The 23,948-nt window shown below is 44.7% G+C and overlaps 1 protein-coding gene and 1 pseudogene across 2 annotated transcripts in view; one reads left to right on the top strand and one right to left on the bottom strand.

The window, feature by feature from the left end:
* Nucleotides 1-2,251, bottom strand: part of SPEN (spen family transcriptional repressor) — a 94,574-nt gene extending 92,323 nt beyond the window's left edge. The window contains exon 1 of the mRNA XM_079913131.1: nt 1,638-2,251. The gene's annotated coding sequence lies outside the window, so the exon portion shown is untranslated. The remainder of the gene's footprint in view (nt 1-1,637) is intronic.
* On the top strand, nt 1,616-18,046 carry LOC307198779 (dehydrodolichyl diphosphate synthase complex subunit NUS1-like; annotated as a pseudogene). The gene is made up of 2 exons: nt 1,616-1,741; nt 17,139-18,046. The product of its transcript is annotated as a dehydrodolichyl diphosphate synthase complex subunit NUS1-like (transcript).
* Nucleotides 18,047-23,948: the final 5,902 nt, after the last annotated feature.

The raw sequence follows: 23,948 nt of genomic DNA, 5'->3' as shown, positions 1-23,948 counted from the left end.
GACTCGGTGTGGTCAATGGCTCCCTAGCACCTGCGGGCGAGTTAGCAAGCGCTCACGATGATAAAATGCCAAATTGCAACCGCCACGTCAGTCTTTTGGAGCCCCGAAAGGTGCCTTTTTCGCAAACAAGCTCCCTCTTTTAAACCTTACATCTCTGAGGCTTTGAATATGTTACCCGGCTAACGAATATAGGAAGACAATTACTCCACTGGGGAAACGAAGGTACTTCAAAAGGAAGAGTGGCAAGGAAACAAAGCTCAGACTGGAAAAGTGGCAAGCCTCCATGCCCTGCCAAGACGACCTTACTTAACCTTCTGGATTTCAAAAACAGGGTTGGGTGGAAGTGGATTACATGGCAAGGTAAAGAGCTTGGGGTGGGAGGGGGGGCGGGTTAAGAACCTACAACTCTGGCAGTAATTTCCATCACACTCCTAAAGGAAGAGGAAAGGAGAACAAAACAATAGGCACCTTAAGAGAGTAAATGCGGTTACTATGGTTACCACGCTCCAAGCTCAATTCTGCAAATGAAGACAGAGCGGTACGCCAAGGCCCTTTCTTTGTCTGTATCCATACATGGAGGACCAACCCAGCAGCCAGCCCCGCCAGCCCGAGCAGAGGCTGGTGTCGAGGACCAAGGGCAGCGTACCAAATAAAGAACACCTTTATTTTGGCTTAGTAAGCAAGAACTGCAGGCAGTTCCTGATGGAAGCCAGCGCGGCCATCACCCAGTCCTTCGGCCAGGGCTGTTTCCCCCACTTGGGAGAAGGCTCCAACACACTCCAGTCACCGATTCCAGTCTGGGGTCCTGGCACAGGCAGGGGTGGAAGGGGGCCAACGAGACACGGTGCAACCTTAGCCCTGAGACACAAAGGGAAGGCCAATCTTCAGGAAACCCGCGGGACGTAATTAATAACCCCTCAAGAGGCTACAGTTTTCGCGAGAGGGAATAGAGGACACAGTGAGTAGGGCACAACCGAGGTGTTCAGACGCACCTCACCATCAAAGACACTACCACAAGCTGCGCGGAAAATCGCGGCCAACCCAGTGCGCAGGCGCGCGGAGCAGCGACTCCAGAGCTTTAGGCCTGCCCCTCCCCCACTACTCTCAAAAGGCCAGGGGAGTTGGCTCAACGCGCTTGCGCAACGACGGAACGTTGGGGGAGGGGAGAAAAACCTATTCCCTTCATTGTGAGAGAACCGCCCCGCCCCGCAAGGCGAGCGCGCGCGCGCACACCTACGACTCTCACACTCGTACACTCGGGCGTTGAGCTTGCCGCCCAATGCGTCGCGCATGCTCCGGGAGGAAGGTGGTGTCGGAGCCTACGGCTTTTTGCTGAGTTTCCCTGAGAAGTTTCTGGAAAGACGGAGCTCAGGGGAAGCTGGGGGATGGGGAGGGCAGGGAAACGAGCGTTTGAGAGAACGAAAAGCGAAAAATCCAAAGCACACCGCCACCACCCTGCCTCCATCAAGCCACGACCAAAGCAAAGCCCAAGCCCACCGAGACCCTTACGCCAGGGGAAAAAGCAAGGGGACCACAGCAACCGCTCCTTCCTGTACCTGTGCCCAGCCCCCGAGGCCCCTCACCACAGGGAGAAGGGAGAGGGCAGGGGGGAACGATGAAAAACCTAAAACGCTCACTGGATGTTTGCGTGGTGGAGGGAAAGCCGACATCCGCGCTCTGGAGCTGCCCGCGCACGACGGGCCACCAGCGGCTCTTCGCTGCGCTCTCGGGTGTGGGCTCAGTGCGTTGGGGTCGACGTGGCTGCTGAAGGAGTGGTCTGGGGCTTTGGCCCCTGGTTCCTTAGTTCCCCCTCATTTGGGGGCTTCTTTGATCACCCCTTTCCTCTCTTTGGTGACCTGGAGCTAAAGTTGCGAGTGTGGAGACCCTAGAAAAGGTTGCTCCCTCCCCGCGCCCTGCCCGAGGGGCGACCTGAGCGGGCAAGGGTCGCCCGGCAGGTGTGCCACGCTCAGTTCTTTCCAGTTTGTACCCCCTTAAATAAGAGACTCCTTAAGAGGGGCCCGTTTGGAAGAGCAGAGGCAGTCCAGGCATAAAGCCGCTGCGTCGTTTGGACTCGAGGCGGGGTGGCCGACGGTGCTGCCCGGCGGGGCGCCGCGGGGAGGCCGTGGTGTCTCCGTGCGGCTAAGGAGGCGCGCCGAGGCCCCTGAGTGCCATCAGGAGAAAGCTCGGCCTGGCATTGCTGCGCTGTGGGGGAGGGGTCCGCGGCGCCTTTCATTTCTTCGCCTGGGCCCGCTCGGGCTGCCATTTTGTGGTGTGGCCGCCATTTCGCGCAGCCGCAGGGGTGGGGGGGAGGGGCGGGGCCGGCGAGCGCGCGCGGGCAGCCTCCGGCAGCGAAGGCGGGCGAATGCCCTTTGTTCTTCGCCTCTGGGCTCTGGGCTCGGCTCGGGCTGTGCCGCGACCCGCCCCGGACACGCGCCGGGTGCGCGCGGCGTGTGAACCTCTGAAAAGCTCCGAGAGGTGTGCACGGAGTCCCGAATTCTTTCTGCTCTCTAAGCCCTTGAAAAGTGGGATTGCTCACCCCCACCCTTGCAGTGTGAAAGGGATCGATTTTACAAGGTAGTGCTCAGAACTGGAGCGTGGGAAGCTGTAATTTCACCCTGAGAGTGGAGGCGCTTTCTGCAGCCCTGTGCTGCCGGGGGTACTAAGGCCGCTGGAATGCCATGCCTTGAATCACAGTGGCGTTCCGCAAATAGAAGTTAAAACTGCGGAGCTGGGAGACCCAACAAAGGTGCTAAACGCCAGTGTAACCGAGAGGTTGGTCTCTTTAAAAAAAAAAAAAAGTAGTGTCTTTGGAGGGCTGTCAGCTGTAGGAGAAACGAGACGTTGCTTTTCATTGGCTGGCTGTGAAGCACGCACTGCGCAACTATTTTCAGATCAGGTTTTATAGCCCATTTATATCTGAGCTATAAACTGGAACAATAGATTGGAATGTCTTATTTCTGTCTATTGAGAATATCTTCCATTTGACTTCTTTTTAAAATCCTTTGTGAGTATGTGAATAACAAATTGACTCAGTAAAATCTCCGTTCTGTGCCTTCCAGTATCATTTGAAATCCTGAAAGAGCTATTTTCCTGATTTCAAGGAACATATTTAAATATGAATCTTGGCATTGTTAATCTTAACTTTGCGACACGAATCAACAAAGCCAGGAAATTCAACAGTAATGCTGCTGAATTTGTCTTCTAGACTTGCTTTTTGTACAAGGTATTTTTGTTTTTAACTTTTTTTTTTTTTCCACAGTAGCCTGAGTTCATAATTTAAACAGGCTTTTCTGGCTCAAGTTTTTTGGTGTCACAGCTACAGTAGGTTTTTCTTTCTTCTTCTTACTACGTTTAATTATAGGCGGCTATCTGTTTCAGTAATGGGGGGGTAAGCCATAATGATAGGATGGAAATGTAAAAAATATATTTGTTGTTGAGAACAGATCAGGATTTGATGGCTTCCAGATGAAAGATGTGTCTGAGGAGTGGATGTTAGATTCCAAATTTTATTTCAGTTCCAGTATGACTAAAAGCACTGCACAGAGTTTTGATTTTTTATACCCAAGATTTCTGTAAAGCAGAATACTGTACATTCTTTTGGTTGTGAGAGTTTATGAAACATTTTTTTTCCTTTTTAAATTTAATTTTATATTGGGGTATAGTTGATTTACTGAAATGTATATTTTTAAATTATTTATTTATTTTTGGCTGTGCTGGGGTCTTCGTTGCTGCACACGGGCTTTCTCTAGTTGCAGCGAGCGGGGGCTAGTCTTAGTTGTGGGGCGCAGGCTTCTCATTGCAGTAGCTTCTCGTTGCGGTGCACGGGCTCTAGGCACGCAGGCTTCAGTAGTTGTGGCACGTGGGCTCAGTAGTTGTGGCTCCCGGGCTCTAGAGCGCAGGCTCAGTAGTTGTGGCACACAGGCTTACTTGCTCCGGGGCATGTGGGATCTTCCCAGACCAGGGCTTGAACCCATGTCCCCTGCATTGGCAGGCGGATTCTTAACCACTGCGCCACCAGGGAGGTCCCTGAAATGTGTTATTTTTAAATGCTGTTACTTTTTGCCTACACAACCAAAATTAAATAGTATGAAACTATTAGTTTTATTGGGAAATTAGAATATGGTATCCTAATAATGCAAACAAAATATCATGCCCCTAATTAGCCAAGCAGTTGAAATTCAGAGAATGATCGCACAACCTTTCTTTCACTTTGTACAGACATAGAAGTATGTTTAAACAATTCTAATTCGAATTTTTTAAATTTATAAAACGAGTACTTATTTCACATCTTTAGCTATTACATTTAACACAAAAGCACATCGTTTTTTTACACAAAAATGTTTGCAATTCGTATATATATATATATTTTGCAGTAATCCCATTCATTTTATTTTATTTATTTTTGGCTGCATTGGGTCTTCGTTGTTGGGTCTTCGTTGCTACACGTGGGCTTTCTCTAGTTGCAGTGAGCGCGGGCTACTCTTTGTTGTGGTGTGTGGGCTTCTTATTGTCGTGGCTTCTCTTGTTGCAGAGCTCAGGCTCTAGGCGCGCAGGCTTCAGTAGTTGTGGCACACGGGCTTAGTTGCTCCGCGGCATGTGGGATCTTCCCAGACCAGGGCTCAAACCCGTGTCCTCTGCATTTGCATGCAGGCGGATTGTCAACCACTGTGCCACCAGGGAAGTCCCACAATTCGTATATTCTTAAGAGTAGGTAGTATCTATGTATGTACTATATGATTCCAGCTGTATCCTAGAAAAAGCGAAACTATGAAGACAGTAAAAAGATTAGTGGTTGCCAAGGGTTAGTGGAGAGGGATGAATGAATAGGCAGAGCACAGGGGCTTTTTAGGGCAGTGATACAATGGTGGGTATGTGTCATTATATGTTTGTCAAAGCCCATAGATTTACAGTACCAAGAGTGAACCCTAATGTAAACTGTGGACTTCGGGTGATGATGTGTCAATGTACACTCATCAAATGTAACAAATTTACTGCTCCGATGTGGGATGTTGGTAGTTGGAGAGGCTGTGTGTGTTGAGGGCACAGGGTATATAGGAACTCTGTACTTTTTGCTCTATTTTGCTGTGAACCTAAAACTGCTCTAAAAAATGGTTAACTTAAAAAGTGATACCACTTAAAAAAAAAAAAAGTAGGTAGTGTCTTGCACTGTTCACTTCTCCCTTATGACCAATGCCATACATTTGCAAAACAGTCGAACAGAAATTCAGGAATAACTCTCTTCCCCATTCTCCCCTTCTATTGTTGGCCTCAAAACATTTTCCAACTTTTCATAGTCTCATAATCTGCCCCAGGAGTGAAAATACTTTTGTATATGTAGTCCTGAGTCTCTTCACTTTGTCGAAGCAGGCAGGACTAGTGAATTCCAGGATTACCAATCCATTGTTCCTTTAGTTTTTCTTTCTTATTCTAAAACAGGTTTTGAATTAATTTGTAGCAGTTTGTGTTCCCTGAAAGAAATTAAGTGTTAACCAAAACCTTTAATTATACCCAGATCCTTAAGACAGCTGGTGTAGAATTGAAGTGGTATGTGCTAGGCCTCTTTGGCTCATGCCTTTGATTTTATCTTTTGGCATTTGGTGAAGCTTGTGTGCAACTTTTCTAAACAACATATAGAAATATTAAATATCTCTATTCATTGTTCCAGGAAAGGATAGCTTTTCATGTCAAACTCTGGCATAGAAGCAAATTTAAAACAATAATAACCTTTTCCTGGAAAAGATAAATGATCTTCTTTAAAGACTTTAGTAATATGAGAAGTTTTTCAAAATATTTTTGGCCGTAGTTAAGCACTCCCACATGCTGTAATAGTCTCTTCCCTTCTGAGGCAAAGCTGAGAAGTTCAGCACTTCAGAAGTACTGGAGTTCAAAGAACAAATCCTTGCCGCCAACAGTATATTTTTTAGAAAAATAGAAATATATCTCTACAAATTAAAAATACTCCTGAACAGCCCAACATTTGTTTGTCCTGCCAGAGTATATATGGTCATCCCTAAAACAAGACAATTGTGCAGATTATATGAAACCTGTAGGCTTATCATTTTGGCATCACAGTTTTAAATGGCCAAGTTAGACAACACATCAAAAAGACTTCTAAAGTCAGGGTCTTTACTCAACAGATAATTTTTGAGCATCACCCTTGTGCCAGGTCCTATTCTAAATACTTAAGATACGTTGCAGAATAAAACAAATACCTGTTCTCATGAAGCTTATTGTGGGGGAGAGGGGAAGAAGAGGCAATAAATATAATAAAAAGGAAATTAAATAATAGCAGTAAGATGGTGAAATATAAAGATAAGAGAGAGGAAGCATGTGTTGTCGTTTCAAATGGGGCAACCAGGGTAGGCCTCAAGAAAATACTGAAGACTTGAAGGAGCTAAGGGAGCAAACTGTGGATATCTAGGGAAGAGATTCCAGGGAGAGGGAACAGCAAGTCCAAAGACCCTGAGGTAGAAGCATGACGGGCACATGAAAAGCAGCAGGGTAAACCAGTGTGGCTGAAACAGAATGAGCAAGGGAGAGAGTATAAGATATGATGGATGTCAAAGAGGTAAAGGGAGTGAGAGGCAGATCTACACTACCTGGTAGGCCATAGCAGGAACGCTTTGGCTTTTAATTGGTGAGGTGTTGCATGGTATGACTTAGGTTTTGAGAAGCGTTGAGAATAAGAGATGAAGGATAGGGGCTTCCCTGGTGGCGCAGTGGTTAAGAGTCCGCCTGCCAATGAAGGCGACACTTGTTCGAGCCCTGGTCTGGGAAGATCCCACATGCCGCGGAGCAACTAAGGCCGTGCGCCACAACTACTGAGCCCACGCACCTAGAGCCCCTGCTCCACAGCAAGAGAAGCGACTGCGATGCGAATCCCTCGCACTGCAACGAAGAGTAGCCCCTGCTTACCGCAACTAGAGGAAGCCCATGCACAGCAACAAAGACCCAGTGCAGCCAAAGATAAAATAAATAAATTTTTAAAAAAATCAAGGATAGAAGCAGGAACCTAGAAAGGAGGCTCTTTCAGTAACCCAAATGAAAAATAAGAGAGCTTTAATGACTAAGGGATCCTGGATATATTTTGAAGGTAAATCCAAGAGGACTTTTTGAAGGATTGAATATAGAGTTCATAAAAGGTGTCAAGGATGAGCCTGAGGTTTTTCACCTGGGCAACGAGAAAGATCAAGTTGCAGTCATCTGAAATAGGAAACACTAGACAGAACAATTATCCAGGGGAATATTAAGAGTTCAGTTTTGGACATGTTCAATTTGAGATATTTATTAAATATTCAAATGGAGACATTAGGTAGGCTGTTGGATATGAGTCTAGTTCAGGATGAAGTTCTGAAGATGTGTTTTACATATATATATATATATATATATATATATAAAATGCATAATCGTGTGTACGTGTGTATTTGGGAGTTGTTAGCATATAAATGGCATTTAAAGTCTGAAACGGAATGACATCACCAAGAGAGTAAGTGTAGATACAGAAGGAAAGAGAACCAGGAAAGCCCTGAGGCATTTCTCACTTAAGAGGTCTCAGAAGCAAGGAACTTGCAGAGCAACTGAGTAGGAACAAACCAGTTAGGCAGGAGGAAAGCCAAGAGATGAGTAGTGTCCTGGAATTCAGGTGAAGAAAATATCTGAAGGAGGAGGAAGTGATCAACTGTGGAATGCTGCTGAGAGGTTAAGGTGAGGCCTGAGAATTGACTCTTGGAGCAATGTGGAGGTCACTGGTGATCTTGGCAAGAGCAGTTTTAATGGAGCAGAAGGGACAAAAGCTTGATTGGACTGGATTGAAAAAAAAAAATTAGTATATGAAGTCTGACCTTTGGAAAAGTACTACAGTGGACTTGGAGAGAAAGATGCCAGGGACTATGGTGATATAAAGTACTGTCAGTTTCAAAAAGTTCCTGGATCAGTGCAAGAATCAGAAACTCAAAACCTTTAGGCTTTTGGAAGAGTTATTACACTCTCAAGATACGGCCTGCTGCTAGCCTTGTATCTGTTCCATAATGATCTGAATAATGCACGATTTCTTTGAGAAAGAATACTATCTTATGAAATCTGAAAATCCTGAACTTGGAATTTGGTCAGTACTTAGAAGAATTTGGTTAGTAGGACGAAGAATCTAGCAGAGAGATTTTCCTGGAATTTATATAAGTATTGATGCTCACCAGTGGTCTGAGGTGATTCAGCCAGCCAGTCGTGCAGTGCTTAGAGATGCAACAAGGCAGACTTTACCCTGGTTTCTCAAGTGTATACTTCAATAATTGCTGATGACTTTGCAACTTTTGTTGGACTTCCTGTAAAAGTATTAGAACAATGATGACAAACTGACTCCATCACAAGAATGGTAATGCCCTAGAAGGTAAGTGCCCAGAAGTTTCCTTTTAACAGGTTTTCTCCACCTGTCATATTGGAGCCTGCTGTAGTTCCCCAATGAACAACAGTTAACTAGTTTTGCTACATGCTTTATTTGAAAATGTGTTTATCATCCTGGGCTCAAGCTCCACCTTCAGAATCTTGTGTTCTGATAAATACAGACATTAAAAATTTTACTTTCAACTGTATTACTTTATCATTCCTTATTGGAGCTTGTGATAAAATATAAAGTATTATGTATATTTTATCCTGAAACATTTATGCTTAATAATTGTTGAAACAATTTCTACTTATGAAGCCTAGCTCATTATGTAGTTTATATTTTCTAATTACTCTCTTGTACTAGCACAGACTATACTTCCATCAATTCATACTGATTTGTACTGGTAAGAGAGTCATTCAGGGGTTGAAGGGAGACTGTCTCCCTAGAATGGAATATCAGAATTCCAGGGATTCTGATATGTCTGCTTTGTAGGACTTTTCTCATACCTCCTGAGAATCCCTGATGTGGAACTTAAAATATAACTGAGGAACAAAAGACCACTTCCTTAACAAACCAGTTAGTTGACTTGAGATGTATTTCTGATGGTATGAGTGCATCAGTTGCTGGTGTGGAGGATATGTCATGAAAAATCGACTTCCTTGGAAGGTCCAAGAATACTATTTTTTTAAAAAAAGATTTCTTACTTTGAAAAAGCGTAGGATCCCTTGTATTGAAACTATATGTGCAAATATTATGCTGGATGTTTCTAGCCAATGGTTAACAGTTCTCCCTTTTGGAGAAATATAAAACCAGTTTTGTTTTGTTTGTTTTTTTTTGTTACAAGTCCTCTGAATATTCAAACTTACTTATCTTCATGTGAAACATTCCTAGTTCATTTATTCTGTATCTGTTCCATAAATACTTATTTGACTTATAAATTAGAGAATGGGAGCAGTTTGCTGTGAAAGAAGAGAAGAAAAATGGAGTGGTCCCTGGTAAGGGGAGAGTGGCTGTGGGGGGAAGTAGGATTGAGAGATTGTTTTTATTTTATTTATTCTTTTTCTTTTTGGCCTCACTGCACGGCTTGCAGATCTTAGTTCCCCAACCAGGGATTGAACCCACACCCTCGGCAGTGAAAGTGTGGCGTCCTAACCACTGGACCGCCAGGGAATTCCCGAGAAGTTTGTTTTTAAGGGGGAAGAATTTCAATACTTTTTTTTTAAGACTTATTTTATTTATTTATTTTTGGCTGCGTCGAGTCTTAGTTGCAGCGTGCGGGATCTTTTGTTGCGGCGCGCAGGCTTCTATCTAGTTGTGGCATGCAGGTTTTTTCTCTCTCTAGTTGAGGCGCGTGAGCTCAGTAGTTGTGGCACTCGGGCTTAGTTGCCCAGCGGTATGTGGGATCTTAGTTCCCTGACTAGGGATCGAACCCACTTTTCTCCATTGGAAGGAGGATTCTCAACCACTGGACTACCAAGGAAGTCCCAAGGAATTGACCTTAGCTGGGAGTATAAAATAGTTGATCTAGTGAAAGACCAGGAGCTGGAATGTATGGGAGCAAATGCTGGTGAGCAAGTCTATACAAGAAATGCCACTACTGTACTAAGAGACAGAGTCGAGATAAGTAAGTTTTCCATGCTCCGTTTTTCCAGCTGAGGATGGGAACAGTCAAAATGTTTTGGATTTACTTTCTATGGTCTTGGGCAAATCACAAACATTTTTTGCAGGCCCTTGGTGTGTTTTATTTTCCACTGAATGGTCATTATCTAAAAGAGTGTCTGGCAAACAATAGCTATTCAATAGATATTCATTGAATTAATTTTTGGAAATTAATCTATTAAAGAACTGTACTATGTATGCCGTACCTACCCCACAGGGTTGTTCCGAAGACCCGATGAAACGAGAGAGTGGATGTAAAAGTACTTTATAATCTGAGAAATGCTACTGAAATCCAAGGTATTATGTTAGAAAGAGTTGGAGTAAAGTCCACTGAGTTTTTGACTCCTTAAATGAGAAATACAATATAAATATGGAAACAGAGTCATTGTTAGTTTGGATTTTTTTTTTCCTTTGAGGGATATACCAAGACCTAAAGATTCTGTCAACTGGTTTGAAATTCAAAGGTGGAATACAACCTTTGTATTTGAATTTGTAAAATAGGATTTGATCCTATAAACCATGTAACATTACAGAACTGACAAAAATATACAAAGGCCAGAAAACCCAAACCATCTAAGTCAATTAGCTTTATGCAATGTCGTAAATTAAGTTCCAAGTTATATTTACAATACTGGGCATATGAGTGGTATAATACCTCTCTTTTTCTTTTCTTTCTTCCTGTCTTTGTTTTATTTTCTGGTAATTTATAAGTTCCAAAGTAAATACAGTATTGGAGTTGTGGATTTACTTTTCTAGGTAAAAGAAAAAAGGTTTAAACATAATGATATTTCTGCTGAGGATTTCTTAACATACTCCAAGTACACCAGACTATTTTCATGATAATTCTGTATGGTCTTCCCACATTATAGGACTGATTTGGACCAGAGTTGTGACTGAAAAAAAAAAAAATCCTGTTCAGTTCATTTCCATTTTCTTATCATTCCAGGGACTAAAGTAAGTAATACACTTAATTGCTAGAGTTTGAAAGCAATTCCCTATATGCTGAAGTTTTATTCCTAGGAGAAGCCCTAATCGTTGGTCCTGATGGAATACCTGCAAGGAGAGTGAATCAGCTCATGCCATCATTTTCAATTTTTCATCGTTATCTCTGGTGATTAGATATTACATAATTAACCAAGGTCATACAAGAGGATTCAGTGGAGCACTTTAGGATTAAATTTAGGAATTAGACATTAGGAACTCATTGGGGTTCCCATAAGTGTTTTTAAGTATTGCAGTATTGGGATGCTTAATTAGGCTACCAGCCTAGTTCCTGCTGTTACCCAGCACCAGGCCTTTTAGGATTACTTAGAAAAAATGCTCAGTTCTCAGAAAATCTCAGAAGTCAAGCTCAGGCTGAGGAAAATATTTGCTGAGTAATACAATTCAGTCCCCTCCCCTGTAAAGTCGGGAGTGCCATATGTGTGTTTCTAATTAGCCCCACCAGATTTCTTCCAGGCGTGATTATGTGTCATGAAACTAACCATTCTGCCTCTGAGGAGTTATGCATTCTTGGGGAGATTTCTCTACACCATCTGATGTGATAGTCTGCCTATACAGGTTCCTGTGGCCCAGTTCTAGGTCACGTTGAAAGACTGTGCCACCTGGTCTTAACCTACTTTTTTTTCCCATGACACCTCAGTAAACAACAACAGTGGTGACATCCACAAAATATATCTGCCCTCACAGTAACACCAGTCTATCTTGCATCTTGCACAGGGCACCTTTTAATATGAAGGATCTTACATACCACTGCAAATTTTTTTTTTTTTTTTTTTGTGGTACGCGGGCCTCTCACTGCTGTGGCCTCTCCCGTTGCAGAGCACAGGCTCCGGACGCGCAGGCTCAGTGGCCATGGCTCACGGGCCCAGCCGCGGATCTTCCGGACCGGGTCACGAACCCGTGTCCCCTGCATCGGCAGGCGGACTCTCAACCACTGCGCCACCAGGGAAGCCCTGCAAATATTAATGATACTTCATAGATACTAGGCTGTAAGCCTCACTAGACACATTTTATGATTAGACATCCCCCAAATGAAGAGATGGAACCCCTTCTTCAGCCCACTCAGAACGAGGACAAATCTGGGTCATGAGCACAGCTCCACTCGCCTACTTAAAACTGTCCCTAGGGCTCGAGGAGAACTAATTTCCACTCCATGTTCCCCCAATACTCAGAAAATAGATTTTTTTTTTTTAATGTGTGGGTGCTTCTCTCTTAAATGCCTACCTTTGTTTCGCTGCCGATTTGGCTTTTGTTCTTTCAATTCCAGCTAGATGTGGAGATTTTCTGAGCGTGAACTCACCTTTGGCAATTTGTCCAAAAAAAAAAAAAAAAAAAAAACTGAAAATGCCTTACATTTGCACTAGTATGTATGCATGTCATCATCAAAAGCAACTCAGGCCCTTTTTGACCTGCTTTCTTTTTTCCTTTTTTTTTTTTTTTTAAGTCGGGACAATATACTCTATTTTGGTTATTTCTTGGATAAGAGGTTGCACTCTGGAGTCACCTTAACCATTGCTGCCCTCTCGAGGTTGCAGATTGCAGCCGCCCCTACTGAAACCTAGGTTAGGCCTGCGGGTGAGAAGCAGATATGCAAGTAAAAGGACCAAGCAGACATTATCATGATAAACTGAGAAGCTTTTGCTTTTATGTGATGGTGTAGTGAAAAGAACACTTAACAGGGCACCGCTGAGTTCTCATTTAGGCCACTGGCGGACTGTGTGATCTCAGGCCCGTCATTTCTTTGTGCCTCAATTCCCTACCAATAGAATGGGAACGACTGGTCAGTGCAGGAGTCAGCCAACATTTCCTGTAAAAGAGCTTGGTGGGTCACTTGTCATTGTGGCAGCTCTGTCGTTGTAGCTCAAAAGCAGCCATAGACAAAATGTACGCAAATGAGGGTGGAGGTGTTCTGAAAAAACTTTATTTTATGGACACTGAAGTTTGAATTTCATATAATATTCACGTCATGAAGCATTATTCTTCATTTAGTTTTTTTTAACCATTTAAAAATGTAGAAACCATTGTTTAGCTCTCAGGCCACAGAAAAACAACAGGCAGGGACTTCCCTGGCGGTGCAGTGGTTAAGAATCCGCTGGCCAAAAAAAAAAAAAAAAAAAAAGAATCCGCTGGTCAATGCAGGGGACACGGGTTCAAGCCCTGCTCCGGGAAGATCCCACATGCTGTAGAGCAACTAAGCCCGTGCGTCACAACTACTGAACCTGCACTCTAGAGCCCACGAGCCGCAACTACTGACACCGGTGCACCTAGAGCCTGTCCTCCGCAACAAGAGAAGACAGTGCAATGAGAAGCCCGCTCATGACAACGAAGAGTAGCTCCGCTCGCCACAACTAGAGAAAGACCGCGCACAGCAACGAAGAACCCACGCAGCCTAATTAATTAATTAATTAAATTTAAAAAACAAAGCAGGCAGTGAGCCAGATATGGCCCAGGGCTGAAGTTTGCCAACTTCTGGACTAGGTCATCTCAGAGAGCCCTTCCAATACAATCTTTTACAATTTAAAAAGTTGACTTAGCTATAGTTCCTTTTCATTTCCTTTTCTTGAAGGATGGCCTAGTACATGCTTATTTCGTGTGACATGAGGGATGTTAGAAGACATCTTGTCCCCAAAAAGATGTCTGCCAACTTCACACTGGTCAGCCTCAAAGACTAGCAATTCTACTTCTAGAACTGCACTGACCAAGACTGTCCAAGCTACAAGTCGAATTGAGTACTTGAAATATGGCTAGTCCAAACTGAGATGTCCTTAAGTGTAATACGCACACCAGATTCTGAAGACTTAGAATTTAAACTGTCTCATTAATATTTTATATTGATTGTTTTAAAAATATTTTTGATATATTGAATTAAATTAAAGATATTAATTTACTCTGTCCCTTTTTATTTATAAAAAGGAGCTACTAGAAAATGTAACATGCGTGGCTGACATGTTTCTACTGAACAGCACTGCTCCAGGACGTTACCTGTTTCATTGATTTCAGATTTGTTTCACATTCAAATGCTGTATTCTTGCATTTGCAGTAATACATTTAACTATCATCATTGTGTGGGTCTGGAAATGGAAGGTGGGGAGTCAAGATACAACTGAAAACATAGAGTTGGGGTGAGACAGAAGTCAGCTTCTCCCCACACATCCACTTTTTAAAGTCCCTAATATCTTGGAGTTCACATGACCGTCTTTAAGGAACAAGCACTCATCTGGAGGTCAGGATAAATGGGTCTCAGCCTAACCTGTAGCTCACTAGGTAAAGGGTAAGGCATTTCACTAAGTTTCCTCATCTACAATATGAGAATAAAATAGATCCTCTGTACCCCCCGGGAACTAAGAACATGTATGAGAGTTTGTGAGCTCTACGATATCCCAACAGTTTCCAGAAAGCAAGTAGCGATGACAGGTAGCTGCTGCCTCTAGCCTCCCTCTGACTAGCAGGCTGTACTCTTCCTTCAACTGCAGTGCTGCTGCTGCGGCTGCCCTAAAATCTCCACAACCTGATTGGCAGTTACAGGCCAAGGACCCACCCTTCCTTGAGTGACAGCTAATCCAAGCCTGCCAACTTTAGTTGTCCCAAGTCACATTCGCTGACTTATTAAACCATACCTCTCAGTTCCAAGGAGCGCCTCAAGGGGTTAAACCCTCACGCCTCACCCAGCTGAGAACTTGCCACCATTCCTTGCAGTGGTAATTCAAATACGCAATGCTTATTCCCGCCTCAGGACGTTCTCTTTGCTGTCTCTTCATCTAGATTTGCACACACAAGTCTTCTTGACATCAATCGCTAGATCTCAGCTAGCACTTCCTTAGGTCCTTTGTGACCATCAAGAACACTCCCACACCGTTGCCCTATATCTTTCCCTTATGTTATTGTTCTTTGTGCTTATTTCTATCTGCGATCTCTTGTTTACTCTCCCGCTGAAATGTAAGCTCCAGTGCCTAGAAGAAAGTCTGGCAATAAGCAGTCAGTGAAGTGAATCTCTCCAGCCTTCTCCTTCTCGACTTAGCCACCTCCCAGAGTATCCTTGCCCCAGCCAGACCAATCTCAGTGCTATCCCAATGAGTGTTTGTGCCTTACGTGGGTCCAGGGCTTCTTCTGGGTGCCCAGTGACTACTTCTATCACCATACAATGCGTTTTTTAATTTATTTTTAATTTTTTGGCCACATTGCGCATCTCGCGGGATCCTAGTTCCCCGACCAGGGACCTAAACAGGGCCCTCAGCAATGAGAGCTTTGGAGTCCCAACCACTGGACTGCCAGGGAATTCCCATATTTTGTTTTTTTAAATTATCAGTTTGTCGAATGCTATATCAGAACAGTTAGGAAAAACAGAAAATAGTCTAGGTAGTTCAAATAGAAGTGGATTTTACGTAGGCAACTGATAGCAAAAGGGTTGAGAGGGCTGGAGGAGCAAATGGAGGAAGGAGCCCAGAAGCCCACTCCTGTCTTGATGCTGTTGGACCATCCTTGGGTCAGGTTTCCACATACTCCAGCGGATCACCGCCCTGGATCAAAGAACAGCCTACCCCGTTGTCCACAGAACCCACCAGTTTGAAGAGGAAGTCACTCACCTGACACCAAGATGATATTTCAGAATTTCTTCAGGACTAAAATACTGAGTTATGTTTGTATCTGCCCCACAGATGCACTCAGTAAATGGTTGTTGAATTGAATTCCAACCTTGGATAATATCATCCATTGCCATTTGCTGCAAATGTATTTTTCTCTTCCCTTTCCCCTTCCCAATCCAACAAACCCCTCCAGCTTCACCTCAAGATTCACCTGCAAGAATGCACCCCTGGCTTCCCTGGTGGCACAGTGGTTGAGAATCCACTTGCCAATGCAGGGAACATGGGTTCGATCCCGGGTCCCGGAAGATCCCACATTCCACGGAGCAACTAAGCCCGTGTGCCACAACTACTGAGCCTGTGCTCTAGAGCCAGTGAGCCACAACTATTGAGCCTGTGAGCCACAACTACTGAGCCCGCATGACACAAGTACTGAAGCCCACGCGCCTAGCGCCCGTGCTCTGCAACAAGAGAAGCCACCACAGTGAGAAGCCTGCTCACCACAACGAAAACCAAACGCAGCCAAAAATAAATAAATAAAATAAATAAATTTTTTAAAAAAAGGAATGCACCCCTCTCCAGCTCTCACTGGTCTCTGAGATCGTATAGCATTTTCTTCATTGTCACTCATTTTGGCCTTTTTTCTACAACACCTTCATGTTCTTCGCGTCTTATCTCCCTAATTAGATTCTATGCTTCTAGAGGCAGTAACTCTTCCATGTAGACCTTTACAGTTGGAAGAGATCTTAGTGTTTATCTGGTCCAACCTCTCACCTAATGTCTGAATCCCCGACATCTCTGGCAACTTCTGATTCGGTTTCTTGAAGACCTCCAGTTCCCGGGCTTTTCTTACCTAAAGAAGTTTGGCTCAGCGTAAGAATATAAGAAGATGTTAAATACAAAGTTGCAGCTGAATTCATGCTACTTCTGCCTTACGACTGAGTCAGTCCTTGAATGGGTGTGGGATGCAAAAGAGGGAGAACACTGAGGAATGAACAACTTTTTAGCTAAAAATGTTGGAGAATGTTTCTAGCAAGCGTTCGTCCAGGCTGTAATTCACATGTTGTGATTCAGCTCTTGCCCAATGGTATTAGGGTAAGTGAATTACAAAACTTACTCTCAAAAATCTCTTTTCTTCTTACTTAGGAAAGACTATGGAGAGTAATCTTTTGGGATGACGGTCATCCAGAAGGTTAGACGGACATCTTACCCATAGGGCTAACATTTGGTAGGAGCTTTAAAGTTTACAAAGCCCTTTCCAATACTTCGGCTCATTAGAACTGTGTGATGGAAGCAGCATTATCCTAACTTTATAAAGGAGGAAACTGGGACTCAAATTAAGCCCCTAGGCTGGCAGAGCCAGTGTGCAAACTCAGGTCTGCGTGGTTCAAACAGTCTGGTGTTGGAGGGAGCTAGCGGCGGAGGCGAGGTGAAGTGCTCGCAGCAGAAAGGGGTTCGGAAAAAAAAGTGTATAAAAAGGGGTTCGGGGGCGGGGGGCGGGGAACGCGGGGCGATAGCCGGATAAGAAGCGGTCTGGTCGCGGGTGGGGGAGGGGGAGGAGAGGACGCCCGGACGCCACGAGACTATGACGGGGCTACAGGCTCAGCTCGGCCTGCACCGCACTTTCACCTCCCGGCTCCGCTTGCGGTTCGGCACCTGGAACTGGACCTGGCGGAGCTACTGCTGCGCCGCCTCCGCCGCGGTCCTAGCGCCGCTCGGCTTCGCGCTCCGCCAGCCCCCGGCTGTCGGCGGGAACAGCCTTGACCACAGGCATCCGCGCGGGGAGCCCGCCCCGCTCGCCGCCCACCCGTGGCTGCAATGGCGCGAGGACGCCAGCTCCTTGAAGAAGCTGCCTGTGCACGTAGACCTAGGGATCTCCGAAGAGCCGGAGCCCGGCTTCTCCGACATCGCAAGCCTCGTGGTGTGATGTATGGCAGTGGGCACCTCTTACATCAGCGTCTACGACCACAAAGGAATTTTCAAAAGAAATAACTCCAGATTGACGGATGAAATCTTAAAACAACAGCAGGAACTTCTGGACATAGATGGTTCCAAATACTCACCAGAATTTGCAAATCGTAATGACGAAGATTGCCATTCGGCAGTCAAGGTGCTGTCCCCAGAAGATGCAAAAGCAGATATGGTGAGAGCTGCTCAAGACTTTTGCCAGTCAGTAGCCCAGCAGCAAAAGAAATCCACAGATTTGGATGTAGATATATCAGACCGTTTATTTAGTTCGAATGGTGCCCGTGGTCCTGATTTAGTACTGAAGTTTAGTCCTGAGGACAGCGCACTAGGCTTTCTGCCCTGGCACATCAGCCTGACAGAGATTGTCTCTTTGCCTTCCCACCTAAACATCAGTTATGAGGACTTTTTCTCTGCCCTTCGTCAATATGCAGCCTGTGAACAGCATCTGGGAAAGTAGTGATCCTTGGTTGTGATAGGGACAGAATAAAGGGACAAATTTAGGTAATTAAATAGTCAATCCCACTAGGGGATTGTAAGTAAAGAAAAAAGTATGGGAGACCCCCCCTAAGTTAATGATCACTCAAGAAAGCAGGTTTGCTTATCCACGAAACCAAGCAGGCTTGCTTAGCAACAAAACCATGCAACAGAAGCACGAGACATGCCCCAAAACAATAAAATAATGGTGGCATGAGACCCACATCCTGCCCAGTGAGCTCAGTAAGTTAGTGACCCCTAGGACATGCTCTCTGCACACATTAAAAACAATAATTTATGGAAAGGTGACATTTCAAAGTGAAAGACCCTCATTATACTAAGACCTAAAATAATTTTTCCATAGTGCCATGACAGCCCTAGCTTGACCATGTAGGGACAAGAAAACTCCCTTGCCCAACTTGGAGGAGGAGCTAATGATGGAAGCATGACATCTACCCAAGAATAAGGCAGAAGGTGATCTTTTCCTCCTCCCCACTTTTCCTTTGATTATAAAAGTGTAGCCCACTAAGTTCTCCCGGGCAGCATCCTCTCGCTTGCCCACTTGTAAGCCTCATAGCATCCTATTCTAATAAATCACTTCTTATCTATCACTTTGCCTCTCACTGAATTCTTTCTGTGCTGAGACATAAAGGACCAGAGCTCTTCGGAGCCCCCCAAAAGGACACCTAACAGTTTCAGCTGTGTAATTTGATTTCAGGCTTTTGGAGAAAAGGACTCAAGTGACTCATGTTGACAAAGCACCTCTGAAATCCTGTACACACCTAGTTCATAATCCTCATAATTTATCAACAGACACAAAAGAAGTGTCTCACTTGAGACTAAGAGCACGTGTGAGTGAGTATGTGTGGGTGTGTGCATGCATGCATGTATGGAAATAAACTTATACATGGGGGAAATATTGGAGAAGAAAATATGTGGACTATGCACTTCTGAGCAAAGAGCAGCAATGTTTTAGGAGCTGAAATTTCAGATTTAAAGGCTTCAACCCCAACTACTTCCCTGTTTTTGTGGGGAGAGAAGGAGGTGATTAAAGCTGTTTTGTTGTCGTTTTGGGGGGAAGGGGAATAACTTTTGTTCAGTCTTTCCTAGTGATCCAACTTTAATTTTTAAGAATAATATATCAGGGATTTCCATGGTGGCGCAGTGGTTAAGAATCCGCCTGCCAATGCAGGCGACACGGGTTCGAGCCCTGGTCCAGGAAGATCCCACATGCCGCGGAGCAACTAAGCACGTGAGCCACAACTACTGAAGCCCGTGTGCCTAGAGCCCGTGCTCCGCAGCAAGAGAAGCCACCACAATGAGAAGCCCGCGCACCGCAATGAAGAGTAGCCCCCACTCGCCACAACTAGAGAAAGCCCGCACGCAACGAAGACCCAACGCAGCCAAAAGTAAATAAATAAAATTTTAAAAAAGAATAATATATCGACTTATTAAATGGAAGCATTCTGAGTTTGAGGGATCGCCAGAGGAATGGAGTTCTGTGTTGCTCACATGTTAAAAGTTTGCTCACCTTTGGAGCAGAGGGAATACCTCTTTTCAGACATCCGTCCATTTTCATCTCTTCATCGCTGTCAAACAATATGACTTGAAAGTGTTGCTCTGTTGTCTGTGTTCTGAAGATCATTTGAAAAAGAACTCTTACAACATCGAAATGCAGAATTTTAAAAAATTTAAAAATTGCATGAAGCAGTCAAAAAAAGGTGAAAAGCTTGTAATCTTAAAAGTAAAGGTGGAAAGTTTCCTGAATAAGGAAAGAAAGTTTTGATTTCCTTTTCTGTTTGGTGGGCCTTGTGCTCTGTAGTACCCAAAGGTGGTTTACAAAATATTTCCATTAACTATGCTCATTTAAAATAAGTATTTGAGGGAGGTTACCAAGGCAGTTCTTTTCCTCAAAAGTCACCTGTTCCTCTTTGGAATAGGACATTTAGGGCCATGTGAATACCCACGATTTTTTCTCAGTAAATCCTGATGGTGACTTTGCATAAAAAGATCTTTAAGTAAGATTGAGGTCTGTGTAGGTAATAAAATATTACCAAAGTCTACAAAAGTAATTTAATTTTGCATGTTCACTGATTCTGGTTTTTTTTTTTTGCGGTACGTGGGCCTCTCACTGTTGTGGCCTCTCACGTTGCGGAGCACAGGCTCCGGACGGACGCGCAGGCTCAGCGGCCATGGCTCACGGGCCCAGCCGCTCCGCGGCATGTGAGATCTTCCCGGACCGGGGCACGAACCCGTGTCCGCTGCATCGGCAGGCGGACTCTCAACCACTGCGCCACCAGGGAAGCCCGATTCTGTTGTTTTTTAAATGAATAAATGATTTTTTGATAGGTGTTTAATATTTCTTCCCTCATTACGGCTTGCAGGATCTTAGTTCCCTGACCAGGGATCGAACCCAGGCCCACTGCAGTGAAAGTGCCAAGTCCTAACCACTGGATCACCAGGGAACTCCCCCCGAAAGTGTACATTTAGAATGGAGTAGTTTAGGGAATTCTCTGACGGTTAGGAACTAAGATCGCGAAAGCTGGGCGACGCAGCCAAAAAAAAAAAAAAAAAAATAGAATGAATTAGTTTAAATATTAGGTATGAAAAATAACCTAGACCCCACTCACAGCAACTAGAGAAAGCCCGCGCACAGCAACAAAGACCCAATGCAGCCAAAAAAAAAAAAAAAAAACACTAATCAAAAGATATCTTAAAACAGACGTTCTCAACTCTGGCTACACATGAGAATCACCTGAGGGGCTTTTAAGAAATCCCCAGAGGCTTCCCTGGTGGCGCAGTGGTTGAGAGTCCACCTGCCGATGCAGGGGACACGGGTTCGTGCCCCGGTCCGGGAAGATCCCACGTGCCGCGGAGCGGCTGGGCCCATGAGCCATGGCCGCTGAGCCTGCGCGTCTGGAGCCTGTGCTCCACAACGTGAGAGGCCACAACAGTGAGAGGCCCGCATACCACAAAAAAAAAAAAAAAAGAAAGAAAGAAAAAAGAAATCCTTGGGCCACATCCCCTCTGGGAGTGGGCCCCGGGCACAGCCTCGTCCCTAACATTTGCAGGACCTGGAACTAGAGTACACTGGAGACTCATATACCTGAGTCTAAATACTTAAAATTCAAGCAAACAAACTGTTAAGTCAAATATTTTTCTATTCTCCCATCTTGACAAATACAACTTTATAACAACTTGGAAGTCCAGGTTCAAATGTACAGTTCTTTGACTCTTTGGAGTTCCAAACTAGAGGTGGCAGTTGGAGGAGAGTCGGCTCTTGGCCTGCAGCCTTTCCCCCTTTCTCCTCTTCCCACCTCTACTGCTCTTCCGCACCTAGAGCCTCATGCGCACAGGTGTGGGCACCCCAGCCTCCGCGTCTAGGAGCTAGTCACGCTTCCTACAAAGAGAGCCCTGGACTTCCCTGGTGGGCGCAGTGTTTAAGAACCAGCCTGCCAACGCGCCACAACTACTGAAGCCTGCGTGCCTAGAGCCCGTGCTCCACAACAAGAGAAGCCACCGCAATGAGAAGCCCGCGCACAGCAACGAAGAGTAGCCCCCGCTCGCCGCAACTAGAGAAGCCTGTGCGCAGCAACGAAGACCCAACGCAGCCAAAAAATAAATTTAAAAAATTTAAAAAAGGAAAGAAAAGGAAGAACCCTCTGGAGAAATCATCCGTGACATTCTTTTTTTTTTTTTTTAATAATCATTTATATTTCTTTGGCACTTTATTTATTTATTTATTTATTTAGCGGTACGCGGGCCTCTCACTGTTGTGGCCTCTCCCGTTGCGGAGCACAGGCTCCAGACGCGCAGGCTCAGCGGCCATGGCTCATGGGCCTAGCCGCTCCGCGGCATGTGGGATCTTCCCGGACTGGGGCACGAACCCGTGTCCCCTGCATCGGCAGGCGGACTCGGCGGACTCTCAACCACTGCGCCACCAGGGAAGCCCCGTGACATTCTTTAAAAAAAGAAAAAAAAGAGCCCTTGGCCGCTCCTCTGGCTTAGGGCCCCACACACCAGCAAGACAGTAAATATTCAGAAGAATGGACTCAGGAAGAGTCCCGGGAAGGCCTGGGAAGTTGACTCAGAGTATAGGGGCCGGAAATTTCAGAGTCCCCCTGGAACAAGGTGGAGAGGTCGGGCCACGGGCTTTGGGTGGGCTCATCCCTTGGGCTCTGGGGACTTGCCACTAAGCAGGGTCTTCTAAAGCAGAGCCCAGGGCAGGGGTTCCTCCTACATTGGTCTTAGGGCAGAACTATCTGAGCACCTGTCCTCTTGTTTTTTTTCTTTTTTTTTGCGGTACGCGGGCCTCTCACCGCCGCGGCCTCTCCCGTTGCAGAGCACAGGCTCCGGACGCGCAGGCTCAGCGGCCATGGCTCACGGGCTCAGCCTCTCCGCGGCACGTGGGATCCTCCCGGACCGGGGCACGAACCCGCGTCCCCGGCATCGGCAGGCGGACTCCCAACCACTACACCACCAGGGAAGCCCCCCGTCTTCTTTTTATTGTTAACTTTTGATGGATGTTCATACATACAGATAGGAAAGTACACAGGTTGTAGGTATACAGCTTGATGAATTTTTACAAATACATTGATCAGGGATGTATGCATTTATCATAAAAATTATGTTGTATTTTATATTTAAAAAACTTTCCTTAGTGGATCTATTTAGAGAGATACACATTCCATAGACAGAATTCAGTCCATCTCAAAAGGCGAGAACAGCCTTGGGAAAAACACACTCCACAGACAGAGTTTGGGCCATCTCAGAAGGTGAGAGGCCAAAAATTATTGTTTAAAAGGGAGTAACAATAAAAAGAGAAGAATATTGAACACAAAATTTATTTATTTAATTATTGGCCACGCTGCAGCTTGTGGGAATTAGTTTCCTGATCAGGGATCAGACCCAGGGCCCCAGCAACGGAAACGCACAGTCCTAACCACTGGACTGCCAGAGAATTCCCTGAATACAAAATTTAGAATAGTGGTTTCCTCTGGTGGGGACTCAGGGGATGGGACAGAGAAGGACACATTATCAGTAATGTTCTAATTCCTAAATTGAGCAGCAAGTTCACAGTTTATTATGCTTCTTGATATATGTTTTCTTTTGTACATCCTAAAATCAACTCAAAGTCCTGTAGTCTGGGGGCATTCTGCTTAAAGACAAATTAACGCTGCATAATTCAAATGCTCCTGGGAGCGTTCCTGTAATTGATCATCTTGACTCATCTGAAAACAAAACAAGTCTCTATGAAGAAAGGAAAAAGGAAAGCATATGAAACATTGTAAGACAATTCAAGGTAAGGTTATTTTTTATCTTTTTTTTTTACTGATAACAAATATGCATGACATAATACATAAAATTTAAGCACTATATAAACCCAGAGCAAGAGAAGTGAAATCTCCCTAAAATACTCTCTTCTGCAGAGTCAAGACCATCAACAACATGGTGTGTTCCTCAACCTTTTCTATAAGTAGTAACACTATTGATTTTTGCAAAAATGGGATCATTTTAGAGAAACGCTTCTGAACCTTGCTTTTTCACTTAGCAATAGTCTCTTGAACAGCCTTTTCCCTCATAATGTCCTTCAGAGAGAAGGGCAGATGGATTTCCCCACAAATCCCCACCACACTCATCTCCCTAAATCCAGCTCAAATATCACCTCCCTGAATTCATAGGGGGCCAGGGGCCAGGGACACCATTGATCTACTAATCTGCCCCGGGAAATATCATGCCCTAGGGAATTTAGTCTCTCTTATCACTAAATCCAACTGTGTGTGTTGGGGGGGTAGCCTCATTTATGTGAACATAAATGAGTTCTTATAAATGAGGATATCATATATCCATTCATTTAACCAAAATTTATGGAGTGCCTACCATGT

The sequence above is a fragment of the Stenella coeruleoalba genome (assembly GCF_951394435.1).
Source record: "Stenella coeruleoalba genome assembly, chromosome: 1".
Classification (NCBI taxonomy): Eukaryota; Metazoa; Chordata; class Mammalia; order Artiodactyla; family Delphinidae; genus Stenella; species Stenella coeruleoalba.
The sequence above is the reverse complement of the archived record's forward strand: the minus strand, read 5'-3'. Positions and strand labels throughout refer to the sequence as shown.